Raw genomic sequence first — 15,978 nt, forward strand, 5'->3', positions numbered from 1 at the left:
TACAATTGACTATTTTTTTATTATATTTCTAAACGCCAGCAGCACTAATGAAACCATACAAACTATTTCTACTACATACAAATAAAATTAAAACAAAGGATTTCAGACTAAAATTCTAAAATTAAATCATCACACTCCGACATATACTATTTTTGAGAAAGTGTTGAACACTGAAAGGTTGTCATTTGCTATTCCCACTCCAATCTATACCAATTTGAAGAAAGCGTGGGACATTAAAGAGGTAAAAAATTCTATTACTACTCCAGTCTCGGACTCAGGCTCCCCACTTGAGACTGGTTCTCCGATCAGTCAGGGTTCTTTTGGACCCATCATTCTGATGTAACAGCAACGTCTGGTCTCTCTCCTCCTCGGCTCCTCTTCACTCCTCTGTTCCCACCTCCTGTTGTCAAGCTTTTTCTTTTTTGGCCACCTTCTTCTGCTCACTTGTTTTGCCACACTTTGCCACCCTTTTCTGCTACGTTTGCCTCCTTTTTCTGATTACCTGGTCTCCTTTTTTCAGCTACTTTTGCCCCATATTTTTTTATATTTTGCCTCTTTTTGTGGTACTTTTGTCTCCTTTTTTCTGCTACCTTTGCCACCTTTTTCCTGCTACTTGTGCCACCTTTTTCTGAAACCTTTGCATAATTTTTCCGATTACTTTTGCCTCCTTTTGCATACTGTTGCCACATTTTCACCTGCACCCACCGGCCTACCAACCAGCCCGACCCGGAACACATCATATGCATCATCTGAACAAAAACACCAAATCGCAATTACCCTTCTCAACACATGCTTACACACCACTGAGATTTGAGACCTCATCTCCTCCCTCACACCCAACGTCCTCTTCCTCATTGACAACTGGCTAACCCCACTTCCGCACCTCACATCGCCACCGCAATATTCGAAGGATACAAGATCACCCACAGCAACCGCCTCAATAAGCCAGGCGGAGGGACTGCCACCATACACAGGGATTCCAATGAGTGCCCCGCCTCAAATTACATCATCCCAGCAATGGAACACCTCAAACTTCCGACTCCAAACAGACTTCACAATCACTTTTGGGGCACACCCCTACCATCCTCCAGGGCCTAGTCCAGCCTTCTGTAACTTCATTGCCGACTTAATCGCATCCCTCACCATAGACTCCAACAACTACATTTTCTTTGGCAAACTCAACTTCTATCTCAATGACCACAATGACATCAACACCACCAACCTCCTCGACATCATGAACAACATTGGATCCACCCAACTCGGCCAAGACCCCACTCACACCACATGCCACACCTCATCTTCACCTACACTGACCGCATCAGGTACAGCCACACCATATTACCCACTTGGACTGACCACTCCATCATCTACTTCAACATCACCAGCCAGCAGACCTCCGCCCGCAGCATGCCCAGCGCTTCCCACTGCAGCTGGAGCAAAGTCTGAAAGGACTCATGTATCAATGCCCTCAACACCACCCATCACATCTCCTTTAACAACCTAGACCAGAATGTCAGCAAATAAAACAATCTGATCACCAACTGTGCTGACAAAGTCGCTCCTTATAGTAAAAACACCCACAAAAGGTTCATCAAGCAGGCTAGTTGGTACTCTGAAGACGTCAGAATGGCTAAACAACACTGTAGAAAAACTAGAAAGGAGATAGCGCACCAGCAGTGACAAAACCCACAAGACTCCCTTTAGGACAGCCCTCAACCTCTAACACTGACAGTTGAGCAAATCGAAGAAAAAGGCCTTAGCTGCAAACACCTAATTACGCTCCAGTAACAGCAATTAACTCTTCAACATCTTCAAAGAATTCTCAAGCCCTTCAGCTACAAGAAACAACATTACACCATCACAAGAACTCTGCAACATCCTTGAAAACTTCTTCCATAACAAGAGCGCCAACATCTACAGGAACTTCAAACCCCAGCACAAGGACACCGACTTCAACAACACAACAGCCCTGCTACTACTACAGACATCCGACTAATCAAATGTAACCAACTGGCCCCACAAGACACTGTCTCCATCATGAACTCAGTCCTCTCAGATGCCCCAACGGATTCATGCCCTCACCACATCTCACCTCCGACCTAGGTGAAACCAGAATCAGCCACATGCTCACCACCTTGTTTAACACCTCTCTTGTCATGGCCACCTTCCCTGAACATTGGAAATATGCAAACGTCAATATCCCACTAAAGAAACTATTGGTAGACCCCAGTGAACTGAACAACTGCTGACCAATCTCCCTGCTCCCATTCCTGGTCAAAGTGTTAGAAAAGGCATCAACCAACAACTCTCCTCATGACTGGAACTGAACTACTCAATTACTTCCAATCCAGACTCCGCAGCAGCCACAGCACCAAGACAGCCCTTTTTGTGGCTACTGATGACATCCGAGCCCTGATCGTTCTAGACCTCTTGGCAGCCTTAGGTATGGTGTCCTAATACATACTCATCACAATGCTGCAAAACATAGACATCGAAGGAGCCGCTATCAGAAGATTTGCCCCTTTACTCAATGGAAGAACGCAAAAAGTCTGCCTTTCACCCTTCACCTCCAAGCCCAAGGAAATCATCTATGGAGTACCCCACAGATCCCAGCTCAGCCCCACCCTCTTCAACACTTATATGGGATCTCTGGCCAGCATCATCAAACACCACGGACTCAAAATTGTATCCTGTCTCAACTCACCTCTCCGAAGACACCACAAACACAAAGACCAACTTCACCAACTGCATGACAGTTCAATCTCCACATAAGAAGGCAGAGAGTGGACAGATTTGGGTGCAGAACCCGCCCTTGCTGTTGCAGCAGAAGATCCTCCTGAAGGTGCAGTCCGATTGGAGGATCGATGGACATGCTCCGGAGCTCGGAATACCAGACTGTCCATGCCCAGTCCAGAGCCACAAGGATTACCTGGCCTGGTCATTCTTGATTTTCTTGAGAACTCTGGGCAGAAGTGGCATTTGCAGAAAGGTGTATAGGAGGCCTGAGTTCCACTTGAGAGGAAAAGCGTCACTGAGCGATTGCCACCTGGAAAACTCCAATGGGCAAAACTGCTGACATTGCACGTTCTTGGCAGAGGTAAACAGATCTAGCCAAGGCTCTCCCCAGTGCTGAAAGAGACCTTAGACCACCTCTGGATGGAGTTGCCATTCCTGATCCGCTAGGCATTTCTGGCTAAGTTTGTCCACTCTGGAATATACCTGGCTGCTCCAGCCGCATCCAGAGGCGCAGAACCTCTAGAAAAAGGGTCCACAACCCCACTCCCACCCTTTTTGTTGCAGTACCATATGGCGGTGGTCCATGAACTCCTGCACCGTCTTTCCCTTGAAAGAGGGAAGAAAGGCTTTAAATGGCAGCCAGATCGCATGCAGCTCCAACAGGTTGATGTGGAGTCTGCTTTCAGCTGGAGACCAGATGCCTCTGATCTCCACCTCTCCCAGTTGGCTGCCCCATCCCTGGGTTGACACATCTGTCACTACTGTCAGATCTGGATGGAGAAGAGAGAGGAATCTGCCTCTGACCCAATTGGGGTTTGTTACCCACCACTGCAGATCTCTTGTGGTTCCCTTTGAGATCTGGACTTTGTAAGAGATTCCCCTGACGCTGCACCCACTGGAACTTCAGATCCCACTGCAGAGCCTGAATATGCCATCTGGAATGTGTTACCAGCAGGATTAAGCCCAGCAGGTCCAGCAGACTCAGAGTCATTCACACCGAAATCCAGCCCAGGGACTGAAACATCGGTATTATAGCTTAAATATCTTGAACTTGCCGTTCAGGAGGATAAGCCCGAAACTGCACTGTATACAGAAGAGCTTTGATGAAAGGGAGCATCTGAGAGGGAGTCAGGTGTTACGTCGGCACATTTATAATTAACCACAGTAAATGCAAGAGGTCTGCCATAGTCTGAGGGTGGGAGACAACAGTTTGGGGCAAGCCCGCCTTCAGCAATCAGTCATCAAGACAGGGGAAAACTGAAACCCCTGATATCCGCAGATGAGCTGCACCCACCACCATCACCTTAGTGAATGCCCGAAAGGGAGCATAGTAAACTGAAAGTGCACGTGGTTTACTGTGGATCTCAAATAACGTCTATGGGCAGGCAGGACCGAAATATGGAAATAGGCATTCTGCAAGTCCAACGCTACCATCCAGTTTCCTGGGTCCAGGACAGATAGAACCTGAGCCAGAGTGAGCATCTTGAACTTCTCCTTCTTGAGGAACAGATTGAGGGCTCAAAGGTCTAGGATAGGGTGGAGACCCTTGTCCTTCTTGGGGACCAGAAAGAAGCAGGAATAGCAACCACAGCTTACTTCTGGCACAGAAACCTCTCTATGGCTCCCTGGGCTAAGAGAGCTGTAACTTCCTCATGGAAAAGAGACAAATGATCCTCCCTCTTCCGATAGTAGGACAGTGGCTTGGGTAGAGGGGTAGTCTTGAATGGCAAGGAGTAGCCCTTTCAGGCTTCCTGCAAAACCCACATATCTGATGTGATGAATTGCCAGAGGAGCAGGTTTTGGTGAATCCTGCCACCAGCTAGCCCATGGTGGGGGAAGAGTCAGACTAGGAAGGTTTAGATACTGCTAAGGTGGGTGGGGCAGACTGTTGAGACCGCTGGCTACCTGATCAACGAGGTCAGCGGAGCCTGCACTCTTGGCCAAGCAGGGGCTGCACAGCATGCATGGCACAGTGGCTGGCCAGGAATGGACACAGTTGACAGCCCCTTCCATAGCAATGAAAGGCAGACTGGGGGGACGAGGGGCTGCTGCAAGACCCAAGGACCTGGCCGTAGAGCAAGAATCCTTGAAGTGCTTGAGTGCCGAGTCTGCCTCGTCTCCAAAAAAGACGGGTACCATAAAGAACATGTCCATCAAGGAAGCTTGGACATCCCCTGAAAAGCCAGATGTCTACAACCAGGCGTGCTACCTCAGGACGACTGTCTAAGAAACTGCTCTGCCTATCAAGTCAGTTATGTCCAGTTCACAATGAATTGTGAATTTTACCACATCTTTCCCATCAGCAACAGCCTGAGAGAGTACAGCCCGGGCCGCCTCCGGAACCTGTGGCAGCACGTGTGCAACCATATCCCACACATGTGGGAATATTGGCCCAAAAGGCACGCAGTTTTTAGGGACCACAATGAAAGGCTGGCAGAAGAAAACATTTTCTTCCCAACCTTTTGGATTCCTTATCTTGGGAAGCAGAAGGGAACGCAAACTGGGAAGGAAAACAACTTCTTCCCAAGTGAGTCCAGCCTTTTGTATTCCTTATCCGGGGAAGCAGAAAGGAAAGTGCCCTTGGAGGCAGAGGCTTGAACCACCAATCTCTCAGGGGTGGGGTGTTGTGTCAAGAAACTTGGGACCCTAGCTGCGGTGCAATGGAGGCTGGCAATCCTCATGTTCACAGGAGCCCCTGTGCTGAGTTTGGACCAGGTACTCAGTAGGACGTCAGTGAGGGCCTCATTGAAGTGAAGCAGGGGTTCTGAGGTGGAAGCTCCCGGTTGCAGCGCCTCTGTCAAGAGATTAGTCTTGATGGTCACCGAAAGTAGCTAAAGTTCCAGGGCCAGGTACGTTCCTCACCACCATCTCATAGGAAGCTCCCTCCTCCGTAGTCATGGTAGGGGGAGAAAGCATGCGAGTATTTAGAAAAGTATCCAGTTCGCTGGCCTCACCCAAGTCTTCACATAAGTCCATTGCTTCATGGGGCTGGAATTCTAAAGGGTCCATTGATCCCTCCCTTTCATCCCCAAAGCCTTATCCATAGTAAAAGGGCTCAGGATCAGATTTAGGAGGCAAGGCTGCTACCAGCATTGGAGTGTGCATCATACAATGCCCATCCGGCTCTGGGTCAGAGTCAGGGATCACAATGGCGATTGCACTGCTCGTCGGCATGTATTGCGCCTGGAGTGTCACAGTCGGGATAAGCGTCAAGGAAGGCCGAGGTGGTATGACCGATGCCGGTCTGGATCCAGGAGTGGATCCTTGGGTGCCCCTTTGTGCCAAGGCTGATGCCACCGGCGTGGAAACCGAAGGGACCTGACCTGACTCTGGGGAACCCCCAAAGGCATTCCAGTGGTATCTGGCTACCCAGAAATGAGGCGCATGGCCTCATAAAAGTCACAGAGTTGGGCAGGGGTTGCTCCCAGAAACTCAGGGAGGTGTGGAGTCAGCCCAGGCACAGGTTCGCAGAACGAGCCCTAGATCATCAATGCTCCCTCATCATGTCAGCCAATGGACGAGGAGAAGTCGAAGAATGCTTCCACTTCTTGGATTTCTTTTTGTGCCTCGACTTACCCCATCACCCTGAGGACTTGGAGTGGGATGACGATGATGGAGGACTCTGCGGCTAATCCTGAGACGTTCCTCCCAACCAAGATCTCAACTTGCACGAAGTTGAGCGCCGGGCTCCCATCAGGTTTTGGGACTTCTCCCCCAAAGCCTTTGGATGCATGGTACAGAACTTAAAGCATGACATTGGGTCGTGGTCACGTTCCAGGTACCAAAGACACATGAGATGCTGATCGGTCACGGATCTCGCCAAATGACAGGATCCACAGGGCTTGAAGCTGGTCTTTCTAGAGGACACCAAGAGATGAAACTCAAAAAAAGAGTCAATAAAAAGTCAAAAAAAGTCTGTGAAAAATTGATTGAGGGGTAGCGCTCTTCAGATCAGCGCTTACTGGCGTGGGAAGAATAGAACTGAGGTCAGCGCGCCGGGGTGGCACATCTATAGGAACCCCAACGTCATATCAGGCTCTGACGATGGATGCGAAACCGACTGACTCCACCTAATGGTGCCCAGGGGTACTGCTCACTAAAATCTTCCCGTTCCAGTCTGACACCTGAGGAGAGTTCAAAGATAAGGAATCTGCAGCTAGAAGTCTGTATTAAATGCTGTGACATTTACTATTCCCTCTCCAACCTAAACCAACTTGGACAAAGTGTTGGACACTAAAGGGGTGACATATACCAGTGGTTCCCAACCTATGGTCCGGGGACCACTGGGGGTCCACAAAGCCTCCTCAGGAAGTCCATGACTTCTTAGAAAATTAACTAATATTAACAGAATAATAAATGTAAATAAATAAAATGGCCAAATGTACAACTGAGAAATTTAAAATGTAATGTAAACGTCAAGGAATTTGAAATGGACACTAAAAATTAAGTTAATATCCTCAGATTAATTTGTGGGAGCAGTGCAGGAACATCAAACAGAATGGAGTATGGACAACATGTGGCTTCAAGTGAATTTAGAAAAGCTGTAACCTTCCTATTAAAATTTAATTTTGTATTTTTCTTATTTTATTTGTTTGCAAATTAAATAAAATGTGTTAATTTTTTCTGTGTGTTTGATGGAATGCTTGTTTCTGTTTGTTTTGTGTATTGCTTTGTGGTTCAAATCATTGCCAATATTTAGACCTGGGTCCCTGGGTTCAAGTAATGACTCAGTGGGGGTCCCTGGGCTCCAGTAAAGATAAAGTGGGGGTCCACATAAATGTCAAAAGGTTGGGAACCACTGACAAATACTATTCCCACTCCATTCTAAACCAATTTGGAGAGTGTGTTGGACAAAAAAGAGTGTCATTTATTATTCCCACTCGAACCTATAACACTTGGGAGAAGGTGTTGGACACTAAAGAGGAGATATTCCCACTCCAGTCTAAGGCTATTTGCACTAGGTGTTGGATGCTGAAGGGGTGAAATTTACTATTAGTACTACAATCTAAAACATTTTAAACAAGGTATTACAAATTAAACATTTTATATTCACAATCAGTACTCCATGCTCACACACAATTTTGAACTATTAAAAAATTAAACTGTAATCTAAAAATGCATTAACCAAAACTACAAACATATATATTCAAACATTAACATGTAAAAATATATTTGTTGGCTATTATTAATTCAAATGATTTTAAATTGTTACTACCATTCCTAAATTTAAACCATAAATAAATAAAAAAATACAACCATAACCCCAAACTATCAATCGTAAAACTATACTTAACCATTGATTTATTGAAAAAATTATAACATATGTATAAAAATATCATTATAATTTTAATACAAACATTTTAAAAATATTTGTAATATTCAAATGTATTTTCACAAAACTTATAAAATGTAAATCTTTTATTTAAAAAAATCAAATTATATTGTTACTTTATGGAAATAAATATTTATATATTTCTATGTTTTCAATTTTTTATAATTTAATGTTTTTAAATATTTATTAAAAATATGCTTTATTATCATTAGTATATTTGTATTTTTAAAATGACATTTATTTAATATATTAATGTAAATAAATAAATTTAAAAATTGTAAAACATTAATTTGCATATCATTAGAATAATTAACAAACTTTACTATGAAATATATTTAAAAAAATCTCCCCACCCTTATCCCCTAAAAACTCAATATTAGTTATATACATTAATACAACTAAAAAATAAAAATTCAACAATTACATAACTAATAAATTATCCTACTAAAACACAAATAAAAAATAATAAACATATAGAATCAAACACATTACAATAAATTACATACTAATTATTACTTACAATAGATTTGACATACAATGATTTTTCTACAAAAACTGATCTCAGCACTGCCGTGGCTGATCACGAGTCCGACCGCCGTCAGCCCTTTGGGAAGCATGTTCCTGGCGGGGATGGTGGTCCATTGACGGTCCGACCGCGGCCTCATAATGAGGACCGTCGTTTGATGGCCTGGAAATAGGATGTGATTTGTAGGATTGCTAGTCCACCCTGTGCTGTTAGGTGCTATTGGATCATCTTCTTGTTGGCAAAGCTTGGGGCTTTTTTACTGCCCCATGTAGGAGTTTATCAACTCCTGGAGTTGCTTGACAACTGTGGGGACCGAAAGGGCAATTGTTTGAAATAAATAAATAATTTATTGTATAAATTACCACAGCAGTTCTATCTAGCCAGGTCAATTGCTTCATATTCCATCACTAGATATCTTGTTGTATATCTTTGATGAGGTTAGCCTAGTTCAAAGTCACAACTTGACTGGTAGTATAACGTATTAGTACACCCAGATACTTTATGTAATCAGAGTCTTAAGGAATTTGGTATTATTTGTGAAGTTGCTTCACTTCTTGTGGCAGGGAATGGATCAAGAGCACCTCCGATTTACTGAGATTTTTTTTAAATTGTCAAGAGCCTGAAATAAATGCAGTTCCTCCTGTACCAGAGGCACTGAAATCATAGGATCTGTCAAAGAAAGCATAACGTGGTCTGCGAACATGGCCAATTTAAGAGCATCTTTACCAATACAAACTCCCCTGATGTCCTCCCTAACTGTGTTTGCAAAGGGCTCAAGTGTGAGCGCAAAAAAGAGTGGTGATACAGCCATTGTTTTCTGGTGCCCCTCTCTTTTATGTTAGGTGGCGAAGTAGTTCTGTTTACTCTTACTCTGGCTCTTGGCTTCCAGTAGCTTACCATGACCCATCCAAACAAGCGAGATGCCAGTTCCAATTTCTGCATCACAGCACCCATGCCATGTAAGTCCAGTTGACCTTGTCACTGCCTTTTCAGTTTCCAACAAGAGTTTAAAAAAAACATGATGTAATTTTTTTCCAGCGTTCTTAAGGATATGGAGCAGTTTTTTTTGTATAGTCCCCACATTATCGACCCGGAATAGACCCGGACAGGTGTGCACTGATTGACTCTGGGAGGTGAGGCACCAGCTTTGCCATTAGAATCTCAATGTGAGGAGTTTTACATCAATATTTAGGTGGTTATAGGTCTGTAGGAGGTACATAGAGCCGGGTCTTTACACAGCTTTGGTATAATTACTGCCACCTCACACATTGTGTCAGTTAGTGTTCTTGTGTCTCTAACATTTTTTAAAAGCTGTACACGGACTGGTGAAGTCTTACAGCAGAATAACTTGTAAAAGGTTGCTAGGAAGACAAGTGAGCCCACAAATGACCTTAATTGAAATCTAGTATATTCTACCAGGTCCTTTTTCTGTAGTTCCTACCAGTTCCGAGGGAGTGAGATGTTCTTGAGGAATTGGAATGCAACAGCCAGGGATACCTGATCTTTGACGATGAGGCCATTGTGTACTCTTTCCTTACCTTTTATCAACAACTACATACCAAAGACAATGTCTTAAGAGCTGATAGGTATGTTTTGAACTCTATCAGCACCCACTCTAGGTGCTAAGGGTCTTCACACTTCATTGGCTGAAGTGTAGTATTTTAGTTTAATGCAGACCAGGGCATATTCTCCTGTGTCTTAGTCTAGTACTCTGCACGAGTTTCTAAGTGCCACCATCCTACACCAGAGCTTGTTTGTGACTGCTTTCTTGTGTTCCTCTTCAGCCTAAGTTAGTGAGAACTCAAAGGCAAGTCTTGTGCTGGTTCTTGATTTTTTATAACTCAGTGTTACCATGATAAGGAGACCATGAATGTAAGCTTTAAGTGAATCTCTGAGACTGGAGGATGAGATCTTTGGTGTACCATTTTCCTGAAAGAACCTCACTATTTCCTCTCCTATCTCTGACTAACATCATTGTCATGTAGTACTTATTCGCTAAGATACTAGCTCAAGTGTTTGCTGGGTTGGCAATACATGCTTAGTGTGATCATGATGGGTCCTATTTCTGTGTTTGTTAGTGCCCCTCTCAGTCGAGACCCAACCAGGAAGTTGTCTAAGCATGTGTATGTTTTATGGGCTGAGGAGTGGAATGTTTAGTCTTTATTGTTTTTTCTGCATATCTCTCAACCCATCTACCAGCCCAATATCCCAGAGGAACACCATGAGTTGTTTAGAGATGGAGTCTCCACCAACATAGTATGGGTGTGCTCGGTCAGTTGCATTATCCTTTACTATGTTACAATGTTAAATTTCCCCTGTACTACCATACCGCTTGCATGTGCTCCATCCCAGTGGAAATTGACACCTTGAGCACCTCCTTCATGATATGCATTTGGGCCATATATGTTAGTTATGACATACATCTTTGCTCATAGCTCTAAAACAAGACCCAATGGTTCTACATGTCTTATCTGAGTAAACCTCAATTACTACCACTTCAAATGATCGGCGGTATAAGACAGCTACTCCACTCCTCTTCACATCTGCTGCTGAAACAAAATGTCTGGGGAAGAACCTAAAAAACATTCTATGGCAATCGTTTGCCAGAAGGTGGGTTTTCTGCAAAAGGCAGAGATCTGCACCAGTGCTCTTCATGTGATTCAAAATAGCCAATTTTTTGGCCAAAAAGTTAATCCCCTTAACATTAAGAATCACTAGTTTAACCATAGGTCTTAATAAGCGTCCATGTCTAGTCCTCCCAATGTCAATCCCAACATCCGTTCTGCAGGATAGATCACTACGCCACCTCCAAGGCTTGCATTATGAAATGATCTGACCAACCACCCTCCCCTTTCCACCCGCCCTTGAACTGAAGAACCAAAAACAAACATAATATATTGTAGAGTGGTGAGCCACATGGTTCATAATTCCTAATTGACTATGGTCATTTGCATTCATCTTCACCTGTCTACAGGCTACTTGTTTTGCCTTCTCGATCACTCCTTGAGGGAGAGACAACCCTTTTCAATCCTTCTTCGCTGTGTGCCATTGACAACTTGGATCTCTCTTGGATGCCCCTCTAGGAGCATCACCTTCCTGTGTAGCTCTTTCTGAAGGGTCCAGAACTAATTGGACCACCTGGGCAGATTTAGCATAGTATGTCTGCCTGTTCCACACAAGTATTAGTTGAAATGGATGGCCACCTTAGTATGATATATAGGACCTGAAAAGGTGATTTGTGATCTTCTTCATGTCTTGCCGGCGTTGTAGTGTAGTTGTTGCTAAGCATTTAGAAAAAGCCAGTTTGTGCTTTTCTAAGATGATGTGGCCAAAAGGATTAACGAGGGACATTATCTCTTTTTTTATCAAAGAAATTGACATGTGTGAAGACATCTGGTTGCGCTTCTCTGTACTGACCTCCTGGGTTTATTCTGTGAACATATCCGCAGATCTTTTGAGTGATTCTGAACATCTAGTTCTAATGTTGTTCTGCCTGGATGTATTCTCGAGGTCCTTCTCCTTGAGAGCGAGATCAGCATGTTTGTCCTGTAGGGCTAGTATCCTGGTGCCAGCATGGTTGATCTCTTTGGCTCTTTCATCCAAATTATGTTGGAGATTGTTGACTCTGGTACCCAAATCTGTTATGTCCTGCATACTGTCCTCCAGGTCTTTTTGATATCACTCTGGATCATGCTCACTTCCTCTTGTCTCCCTAAGGACCCTGTGGCAGGAACTCCCAGCGATGGCAACCCCTGGGGCTATGCCTGACTCCCCCTCTGGGGTAGACCTGGCAGTAGACAGAAGCCTTTTATCAACCTTTCTTGTTTAGAGTTCTTGTTCACCAATATTTCTTTGATGAGGCATCTCTGTGACTTCCACAGTCAGCCATGTTGCAAAGGGTAGTCAAAGCTCTATGTGAAGAGCTCAATCCCACTAATCTTTTCAGATTGCTTTCTGTTGTGGTGGTCACAAGTTACCCTCAGCTATGCGTTGATCATGACAGGTCCTGACAGCACTCCAGTGTAGACCCTGTAGAGTTTTTACCAACTACAGGCACTGTATTAGGAAAGAATTTGGTGTCTATCATCTCTGCAATTTGGGCATCTGTTTCAGCATGAGTGGGTAACCTTTCCTACTGTACAGTGTTGGTGTCTAGGATGGCCATTGTTGTGATGAATCCATACCTGCTCTCTATGACCTTATGACCTACGTAGTGATCCACTTCTCTCAGCTCGAATGGTGGGGCTGATGGATCTGCCTTAGTTCCCTCCCAGCTTTGCTATTTAATTCCGGCAGTACTAAGCTATGGTGTGTTGAGTTATCTTGGTTGCTCCTCGAATCAATATTATCGCCCAGCATACTAGGCATTGGCAAGAGGACTGTCATTCTGCCACACCAGCCCCAAACCAGCCCACCCCTTTTGGCCTACGAGGTGTCTTCCTCATCATGCTTGGATCTGACCTTGTCCAGCTACTCAGGGCTGTGGCAGGTCTCCCCCGGCCTGTGCCAAGATCCACTGCTCCTGCTGAGTTGTCTTGGGACCCTGCTTCATGGGGCACATGCTAGTCACTGCTACTGCCTCTATGTCATCTTCAGGCTCTTTCAATCGTGTCCCCATCAAACCTCTTCTGGGCTGCACCTCCTTGTCCCTCCAGACCCAAGGGGACCCACATCCAGGACAGCCACTGCCTTGTACGTTCAAGGGCCCGGTATTGTCAGCTTCCTGCAGGTTGCTTTGTATGACCCACCTCATGAGATGCCCTTTTCTCATCACTCACTGGTCCAGTCTCACAGCCTTCTTCTCTTTTGGGCACCTCCTGGTTTCAAGATGGCTGCTGCTCTATCAACTGCCTCAGTCTCCTCAATCCTGGGCATTTTTTCTCTGTGCACTACAGGGTTTCTCTGTCCTCCTCAGCTCCCTGGAACAACTTCTCAACATCAAGGAGTTCCCAGGGCAGGCTGCTGGCAGATATATTGGAATGAGATATCAGGCCACATGTCTAGTCTATTATTCGATTCCCTTGCTGGCCCCCACAAAGGTATGTTTTTAAAAGCTAGGGAAGTGCTACAAGATGTGGGTTGAGTCTTAAATACTCAGAGAGTTAGCTCCATATACTTGGAGCTTGGTAGGAGACTGCTTGATTTGCCTCTAGTGTTTCTCTCCTCTCTAAGTTGTGGAGTTTGGATTTCATGTAGTGGGGAAGGGTGAGTTGCAACAGTTAACAGCTAATTCAGGGCATTAGGAAGGAAATGAGGCTTTAAATCTGGTTCTTTATTTGTCACAAAATGGTAGGTTGCTTTGTTCCTTTTTTAGACCTAGATTGATGGCAACTGCTAGTTACATGAGATGGGTAAGCCACTGAAAGGATGAGCCAGGTTTGAGCCTGAAGCCTAGCTTTGACTCAGCTTGAGGTCCTGTTGGAAACTCAAGCCCATATCAAACTGAGCTTTAATGCTGCATCTGTCTACCTCCTTCCTTGTGCCTGGATGTGGTGCTACGGCCAAAGCAGTCAACTTCAGAAAAGTGGTATCAGGTTCGAGTCTCGGTGTCAGCTTAATATCTAGTGATTCTGAGCAAATCACTTAATCACCCATGCCTGTAAACAGTGAATGGAGGCGTTGTGTAATGTAGCTGGTGCTCATGGAAATCACTCCAATACCTTCAGGTCGAGTTTGTAGTATATAAGAACTGCAGAAAAAGGCATTTAGAGGTAAGAACAAACCCTTAACATACGGAAAGTCAAATAGATAGACATTTACTGGATGATTTGTACAAAGTGAAACGAAAAAACCTGAATAAATCACAACTTCATCAACTGAATTGTGTAATATTATGCAAATATTTTATTTCACTAAAAGTGTAGGAAAACACTTTCAAATATGCGAGTTCAGTGTACCAGATGTACAAAAGCCTCTTGTGTGTGATTTAATAGGCTGTGATGTTGCTCTATAATAATCTTGGCCATGTACACGGTTTACATGACAATTGTCTTGCCTCTTAGATTTTACAAATTAACCATTAGTGAACTATCACTTTTAATAAGAAGTCGTGGAGTGCTATAATGTGACATAATAAGGTCAGGGCTTATACAAGTTATTGAATTTTGAAGAGGCTTTCTCATATTTTACATGATGTTTGTTGTATGATTTACATAGCAAACATTTTCAAGGCAGGGCTCATGCACAGGCTAGAACATCCAAGCCAGACCCTTGGCTTGGCGTTCCCTGTTTATATGTTGGCTCACCCACCTCTAGTTACATGCAATACCACTAGAACACAGCGTATCTTGCAAGTGATTGAATCAACAAATGCAATATCAAATATGTATGGAAAAGTGAGGAATTTTATTTCAAGTGTATACCTAACACATCTATTAACACTAAAATTAAAATTATTTTTGTAAAGTCATATAGCACAGAGGAAAAGTAATTAAAAGAAGGAGTGCAAAGCGTGCCACTTTGCTTCACATTCTGGCTACCTTTGGGCCTAGACTTTGTTCTTCTTCACAGGCATGTGTAATGAGGTTTTATCCAGGGCTAGAAGTTTGGCCTGCCAGATCTATTCCTTCCTGTAGTGACTTTACTGCTTAACAGGAATACAGACATACATGGAATCAACAGGTGTCTCCTGAGAGAGTATAGTGTGGAGAAAGAAGCTTAAAAGGTACAGAAACCCCAAAAGGCAAGATCCAGGAGAATGGAGTCTTACTGGTAGAGGCATAAAATGACTAAGGACTACGCAGTACTGCAGTATAGGGCTGATTAGGACCTAGACAAAAAAGAGGATTCAAGTTAGACAAACCACTCTAAGTAAAAAATGTCAAGCATGTTTCGGCACCTGATTTTACTAGGTGCTCCAAAACATTACTTTGCTTCAAGGTCAAATTAATCCTGTGGAGTAGTGTATGGTTAAGGTAGAATTGTTTAGCTACACTACACATACTACATTGAAACAAAGGCATTTGTAGTGTTTGCTGTTTCTCAGGTTCAAACAGGCAAGACCCCTTTGTACTTTTCAATTCTGAAGGTGTTGTACACTAGAGAACAAATATATTATTTTCTCATTGCCAGTTAATGACCTGAGAACAAGTTTATAATTTGGTTTAGCATTCTGGATCTCTATTCCATTCTGCCCCTCAACTTTGATGCTTTCCTCGAAGAGAACCAAAATGAGAAGTAAGCGTTGGAGGCAATGAAGGATAATACAAGTGTGTCCTTATGGCATGTGTAATAAATGTGACAGAGGCCTTGGGAGCTCGTCTAGGCAAAAAGACCTTCTCCTTTTTCTACAGCCACAGACAGACTGGTTAAGAAACAGTCAAATATCCAATGGTAATGAATGGACTGATGATCATTAATGCCTAAATAAAGGTACTCCTGCAAA

At 43.9% G+C, this 15,978-nt stretch overlaps 1 protein-coding gene across 3 annotated transcripts in view; it reads right to left on the reverse strand.

Annotated features, from left to right (window-relative positions):
* CPNE2 (copine 2) overlaps positions 1-15,978 on the reverse strand; it is a 703,062-nt gene that overhangs the window by 45,001 nt on the left and 642,083 nt on the right. The gene's annotated exons all lie outside the window — the stretch shown is intronic.

This window comes from Pleurodeles waltl, chromosome 12, assembly GCF_031143425.1.
Source record: "Pleurodeles waltl isolate 20211129_DDA chromosome 12, aPleWal1.hap1.20221129, whole genome shotgun sequence".
In the NCBI taxonomy this organism is placed as follows: domain Eukaryota; kingdom Metazoa; phylum Chordata; class Amphibia; order Caudata; family Salamandridae; genus Pleurodeles; species Pleurodeles waltl.